This window comes from Panthera onca, chromosome B2, assembly GCF_046562875.1.
Source record: "Panthera onca isolate mPanOnc1 chromosome B2, mPanOnc1 haplotype 2, whole genome shotgun sequence".
NCBI classification, from domain to species: domain Eukaryota; kingdom Metazoa; phylum Chordata; class Mammalia; order Carnivora; family Felidae; genus Panthera; species Panthera onca.
This window is the reverse complement of record NC_138343.1, coordinates 18112776-18119877: the sequence shown is the minus strand read 5'-3', so window position 1 is coordinate 18119877 and position 7102 is coordinate 18112776.

Here is a 7102-nt window from a genome sequence, read left to right as displayed (position 1 = left end):
TCTGGGTTGGACGGGAGCGGACAGAAAGATTTGGAAGCGAAGCGGCCCAGGCCTTGGGCATGAAGGTGTCTGTTCAGATGACCGGGGCTGTGGCTGGGATCGGGGTGGGGGGAGAGGGGAGAGAAGGGGCAATCCGGAAGCGGCCGCGAGCTAGAAGTTAGCTTTGGAGTGCGACCACTTGGGGTCCGAACTCAGCTCGGTCATTTACAGTCAACAGGCTGAGTGCTCTAAGGCAAGTTGCTGAGTTTGTCTGAACCTCAGTTTTACTCATTTGTAGAATGGGTAATTTGTTGTGAGAATTCACTAGAGGAGCGTGTGCGCCAAGCGCTCAGCACAGCGCTAGCCCAAGATGCGCTCTCAGGGCAGGCTGCCGAGCCTCGTCAAGGACGGTCTACTCCGCCCCACCCCCCACCCTGATAGTACCCGAGCCTGGTTCCTTCTAGGTGGGGTCAACTCCTTTGTTCCTTCCTTAGGCGCCCCGCAGTCAGACCTCGTGGTCAACTGCACCTCCTGGGACTCCCTCCGCGGAATCTTCCTCTTCCCCAGGAGTGGGCCCTCCCCGTGGCTTCCGATTCTCCCCTCAGGGCCTTTCCCCACCTCGACCTCCTCCCTAGCCCCGCATCATCCTGACTTTGCCACCTGCAGGAGGGAGCCATGGGGTGGGGGGTGGGGCGCGGGCAGGGGCGACACCTCCCAACTTCACCCCAAACTTAGGCTCCAGTCAGCCCCCCTAGTGACCCAGCTGCACCCAGTGCCAGGGCTGTCCCAAGGCCACTGACTGCTCTTGGCGACCCACCTCAGCACCTTAGCAGCCTGCAGCCTCCAGAACTGTGGCCTCCGGCCTCCAGCGAACCAGAGAAAAGTGGGCTTTTTTTTTTTTTTTTTTTTTTTTTTTACTGGGTCGAGGGAAGGGAGATCAGCAGGAATTATCCTCCCCTCTCCCTGCTCAGCTGCCACCACCGAAAAGCAGGTTCCACAGCTGACAGGTCCTGGGATTCTTAACCCAATGGCAAACTTTTCAGTGCGCGGCTCAGTGAGGCGTTGGGAGCTGCGGGAAGGGGCTGGAAGATTTGGTGTCAGATTGCGCCAACCTCCTAGCTTCAGGTAATGCTGAGCTCAGGCTCTCTGAGGCCCCTGGTGTCCGGGGATATCCGGGTGGAATCTATTCCTACCCTGTAAGTTGCCACCCAACTTCATGAGTTCCCAAGTTGCAGCGGGAAGGATCTTTCCCTTAGGGTCAAGCTTTGCTTGAACTGCATTCCTCCCCACCCCAAAACTTTGAGGATGCTTACTCGCCTTTTTTTCCACTCACCATCAAGTGCCACCCCCTCCCCCCGCAGTGTTCCCCTCCCCGCACTGAGGCTTCTTAAGGCACTTAGAAACTGAAACTTAAATCTGAGCAATGGGTTGACTCAGAATTTCAACCTTGTGGTTTCTCAGCTTGCTTCTCCCTTAGAGGGGTCGGGGATTATTGGGGACAGATTGAGTGACCGCTCATTGTGCCTGGTGCCTCTTCCTCTGCAGAGGCTCTTCTTTCTGGCCCTTGGGCCTGACAGAGCCTGTCAACTCTGGGCCATTCTTGGGCCCCTCTCTGCAGTAAACTGGCCCCCAGGATCGGAGCAGGGACGGGAGAAGGTTTGACTACTCAGAGGAGGAAGCGAGGGGAGTTGAGCAGTGACGTGGTGCGCCAGGACCCTCCAGGGATTCCTCCAACACCCCAAAGCCCTTTTGACTCTCCCACTGGATTAGGGCAAAGGAATAGGGTTACCAGTCACTACAGAAGAAAGAAGCCTAACCTCTTACCAAAGGCGCCCAAGGAGAGTGCAGAAGAGAGGAACTGTGACCCTGAGGTGTGCTCACCTAAGCGCCTCCAAGGCTTGCACTAGGAACTGGGAGTTCTTGGAGCAGTGGGTACAGAAGGCCCCAAGGGGGCAGTAAGACAGGTGGCCCAGAGGCCAAAACCCTAGACATGCCCTGGAGGCCATAGGCCCGTGACCCTTCCACGCGTGGCCCCGGTTCCTCCAGGCCCCAGGCGACAGGTGCAGTGGCAGCCTCCGCCGCCCGCTGTGCCAGGGCGGCCGCCGCTCAGCGGTGCGGAACCACTATCGGAACGAGTTTGCGCTTCTGTTTACAAAGCAATCCTGCCATCAAAAGAGGAACAAAATCACCACTTATCACACCCTGTCATAAAGTAATCTGCCCTGGAGGGAAACCCTAGCGAAGAACCGCGAGGTGTGGTGTGTGTGTGTGTGTGTGTGTGTGTGTGTACGCGCGCGCGCGCTCGCGTAGGTATGTGCGCTTGGGGGTGGGGGGAGCAGGGAGAGCAAAGGGAAGGGGGAACTCTCCCAACTCTTCCAGAGTAAATCGCTAGGACAGGCAGGGTCTCTCCAGGCCGAGAGAGACAGACGGTAGCCCCAGCCCTGGCCCCCGAGTGTGACAGGGGAGCCCTGCCCAGGACTGGGTTCCACAGAGCATCAAATCTCTCTTTGCTCTTTGGAATCCACTCATTTGCAGTCTCCGACCGGATGCCTTCTTTTCTGGGGTCTCCAACGATGCCGTACCCCCAACCCCCACAGATGGGCAGAAAGGGAAAACAGTGAGTTCTTGGAAACTAGGAGGTCCATCTTGATTTCCCTCCCTGTTGGGGCACGGAAGGGCCCACAAGATAGTCTTCAGTAATTCCTAACCAGTGGGGGAGGGTTTTGCTCCCTCTAATCCCCATGGTGTCCCCCCCACAATTTGTCGCTGAAGAGGGTGTCCTTAAGGATGCTCTGGCAATATTGACCAAATGGTCTGGAAAGTGGCCAGGGTTGGGAGGGAGGGGGGCGGGGGGGGGGAAGTGTTGGGAAGTTATAAGCAATCCCTGTGGGCATCCAGTCCTTTTGGATTATCTCCGTTCCTGGCTTGTCTAGAGGGAGATGGGAAACCCTTCAGGCAACCAAACCCATCTGTGTCCAGCGGAGTACCTCTGGGGGCTTCCTCTGGGGTGGAGGTGTCCCTGCCTCTTGTGTCACCCTCGGAAGGGCAAAAAGAGCAACCTTTCCCACGGTCACCCCACCCTCCCCATTTCCCTTCCGACGCGAAGACTTTTCCAGTCTTCTATCAGTAATTCACGACTTATTAATACAATGCAGAGTTTGGGCTTGTGCGAAGGTGATCCTCAAGCCCAATACCACTCCTCCCACTCCCACTCTCCTAGTCAAGGGAGTGATTTCCCCTGCAACCCACATTAATGTAGCAGGGCACCATTTGGTGAATTTGTGTCCACAGGCACTTGGATTTGGGACTCTTAGTGTCCACGATGTTAGTCTGAAAAGGTAGTGATCACTAACCCTGAGAGATCACTTTGGCTCCTAATGGGATATCCCTGAGCCCCGGCAGGCAGAATGATCAATGTTAAAGTATCCTATGCATTTTTAAGGCCTTGGGGGAATTGTTCCATCCTTTATAATTCCTGTATGGTTGATGAAAACAGTCCACATGGGAAGGGGAGGGACTTTTCTTTCCCAGGACTGGGAAGTTAGATCCAATGCTGGCAGAATCTCCAAGAGCAGGGTAAGAAAAGGTCCTTGTCCTCTCCGCCCCGCACCCCCCAAAACAAGCTGTCTTGGGGCAATAAATGACTTAGGGGAGCGGTATTCAAACTTCGCTCTATATTGGAATCACCTAAAGAGACTGAAAATCCTGATGCACCCTGATCAATGGAGTTAGAATTTGGGGGGGGGGGGGGTTAGGTCCCAAGCAGAAATATTTTTTAAAATATCCCAAGCGATTGCACTGTTCAGCCAAATTTGAGAACCAATGGCTTAGGGCAGTGTGGTCTAGAGAACAGCAAGATCAACACCATCTGGGAACTTATTAGTAGAAATGCGAATTCTTAGGCACCCCTTTTGTTGTGCGAAAAATTCTGAGGGCCCTGAAATCGGTATTGTAACCAGCCCTCCCAGGGGATGCTAGTGCACGTTCAAAGTCCCTTTGGGAACCACTGACTGGGGAATTGTGTGCCTGTATTTGAGGCAGAGTTTGGAGGCTGACTTTCCAGTCCGCAATTATTCATCTTTGTCTTTATGAAAAACTGAGAGCCCCAGCGTTTACCTGTCTGTCCATCCTTCGGGAACACAGGGCGTATCTCGGTCTTAGGTATGGAGAGGTGTAAATCTCTCAAGCAACTTGCCTTGCGTTTAGAATTATTAACCAACTTAAGAACAAGTTCAACGTCAGTGCTACAAGAGCCTACAAACTCAGCGTTTCCCCGCCTCTGTCGGTGGCGTCGGCCAGGATACAGTTTAAAACCACACCTGGGTTTCTGGGTTTTACTTGGGGCCAGATACAACTTTTACCCAACCTCTGAGCTCTGGGATTCTTTTTCCTTCCGAGCCTAACCTCCTCTACACTTTCTCTCCCCGCTCCCCAACCCCCAACTCCTTGAACCCTACTAGGCAGCTTTGTCCCACTCGCTCAGACCATGTGTCTGGGACCCGTCCTGGGAATTTAAGGTCCGACCACAGCTCTCCCTCCATTCGCCAACTTCTTCCAGCACCGGGGAAGTGAAATCTCCCTCCGATCCATCTTGCTCCCAGACCCATCTGGTTAAGTTTGCTGATACGGTGCGCACCCAGCCGCCGCGCCCTCTCGGACACCCCGACGCGGTCCCTAGGGCAAGCTTGCCCCAGCTGTAACCAAAAGGCGCTAGGTTGGCTGGGTGGAGCTGCTCGGCGCCTCTCCCGGCTGCAGGCGGCCTGCGCGGCCGGGTCCCGGTTGCAGCCGGCACCGCCCCGAGCGCGCCCTGCCTTCGGGGCTTCCCAGGCAGCTGCCCCTCCGGCCACGCAATCTAGAGCAGGGTGCGCGCCCGGGTGCCCGGCGGCGCCCCACGGCTGGGGCCTGGTCACCTTTCGGGCTACAAAGGTCTTTCCTTGGAAAGGGCGGTCTCTGGGCAGACAGGTGGGCGTCGCTCGCAGGCGGCGCGGAGGGGCGCGCGGGGGAGCCCCCGGCGAGCAGCGCTCCCAGGCTCCCGCCGCCGCCACTTTGTGCCGCCGACCGGATCAGCTCCGGGGTAACGAGGCCGCGGGGGACGGTGGGGTGGGGTGGGTGGCGGGGCCGAGGCCGGACCTTGCGGCCGCAGCGGGAGGCGAGGGCGCCACGCCCGGAGTTGGGCGCCCCCGCCGGGCGGATTGAACCCGCTGCGCTCGGGCCTCCGCCGGAGGTGGGGAGGTGGGGAGGGGTGGAGGGGGTGGAGGGGGGTGGGGGGGGCGCCCTGGCGCCAAAGCCCGGCGGGCCGGGGGGCGGGGAGCCGCCGGGGCTCCCTCCCATTCAGAACTCAGAGGCTGCTGGAGCCAGAGAGTCTCCAAAATTGCTGCAAGTCTCCCGAAAGTCTGGGAAGGACGCCTCAAAACTTTTCTGCCACGCAGAGCGGGGGCTGTCGGGGGGCGCGGTCCCGGTGCCCTTCGTGCGAGCCCTTGAACGTTCGCCCGGTTCCGCTGCTGCCGGGAGGGGCCCGCGGTCGTGGCCGGACTCCGACGCGGCTCCGTTTCCTTTCAGTTTGTCCTAGTTGCCTGATCGCGCTGAGATTTTCTCAAGGATTTGTCACGTTAATTTAGAAATAGGAGGTAAGGCCTTTTTAGAAGGTGGCGATCACTAGCTGCTCTTTACACGCATCTGCGGCGGATGTGCCCAGCAGGGGTTGATTCCTTAATGCCCCTTAGCCATTTAGCACCCCCCCCCCAGAACCCCTCCAGCAACCCTGTTTGTTCTCCATAGTTAAGAGCCTGTTAGGTTTTGTCCCCCTCCCTGTTTTTATATTGTTTTTGCTTCCCTTCCCTTATGTGCCTCTGTTTTGTCTCTTAAAGTCCTCATATGAGTGAAGTCATATGATATTTGTCTGTCTCTGACTAATTTCGTTCAGCATAATACCCTCGAGTTCCATCCACATTGTTGCAAATGGCAAGATTTCATTCTTTTTGATCGCTGAGTAATACTCCTGTGTGTGTGTGTGTGTGTGTGTGTGTATGTATGTATACACACACACACACATCCCACCCCACATCTTCTTTATCCCTTCTGCCATCGGTGAACATTTGGGCTCTTTCCATACTTTGGCTATTGTCGATAGCGCTGCTATAAACATGGGGGTGCATGTGTCCCTTCAAAACAGCACACCTGTATCCCATGGATAAATGTCTAGTAGTGCAATGGCTAGGTCCTAGGGTAGTTCTATTTTTAGTTTTTTGAGCAACCTCCATACTGTTTTCCAGAGTGGCTGCACCAGCTTGCACTGCCACCAGCAATGCAAAAGAGATCCTCTTTCTCCGCATCCTCGCCAACATCTGTTGTTGCCTGAGTTGTTAATGTTAGCCATTCTGACAGGTGTGAGGTGGTATCTCACTGTGGCTTTGATTTGTATTTCCCTGATGATGAGTGATGTGGAGCATTTTTTCATGTGTCAGTTGGCCATCTGGATGTCTTTGGAGAAGTGTCTATTCATGTCTTTTGCCCATTTCTTCACTGGATTATTTGTTTTTTGGGTGTTGAGTTTATAAGTTCTGTATAGATTTTGGATACTAACCCTTTATCTCATATGTCGTTTGCAAATATCTTCTCCCATTCCGTTGTTTGCCTTTTAGTTTTGCTGATTGTTTCCTTCGCTGTGCAGAAGCTTTTTATTTTGATGAGGTCCCAATAATTCATTTTTGCTTTTGTTTCTCTTGCCTCTGGAGACCTGTTGCATAAGAAGTTGCTGTGGCTGAGGTCAAAGAGGTTGCTGCCTGCTTTCTCCTCGAGGATTTTGATGGCTTCCTGTCTTACGCTTAGGTCTTTCATCCATTTTGAGTTTATTTTTGTGTATGGTGTAAGAAAGTGGTCCAGGTTCATTCTTCTGCATGTCGCTGTCCAGTTTTCCCAGCACCACTTGCTGAAGAGACTGTATTTATCCCATTGGATGTTCTTTCCTGCTTTGTCAAGGATTAGTTGGCCATACGTTTGTGGGTCCATTTCTGGGTTCTCTATTCTGTTCCATTGATCTGCGTGTCTGTTTTTGGGCCAGGGCCACAGACCTTAAAAGAGCACACTTTAAAGTTGCCATTAAAACCTGTCAAGAGTTCCATGT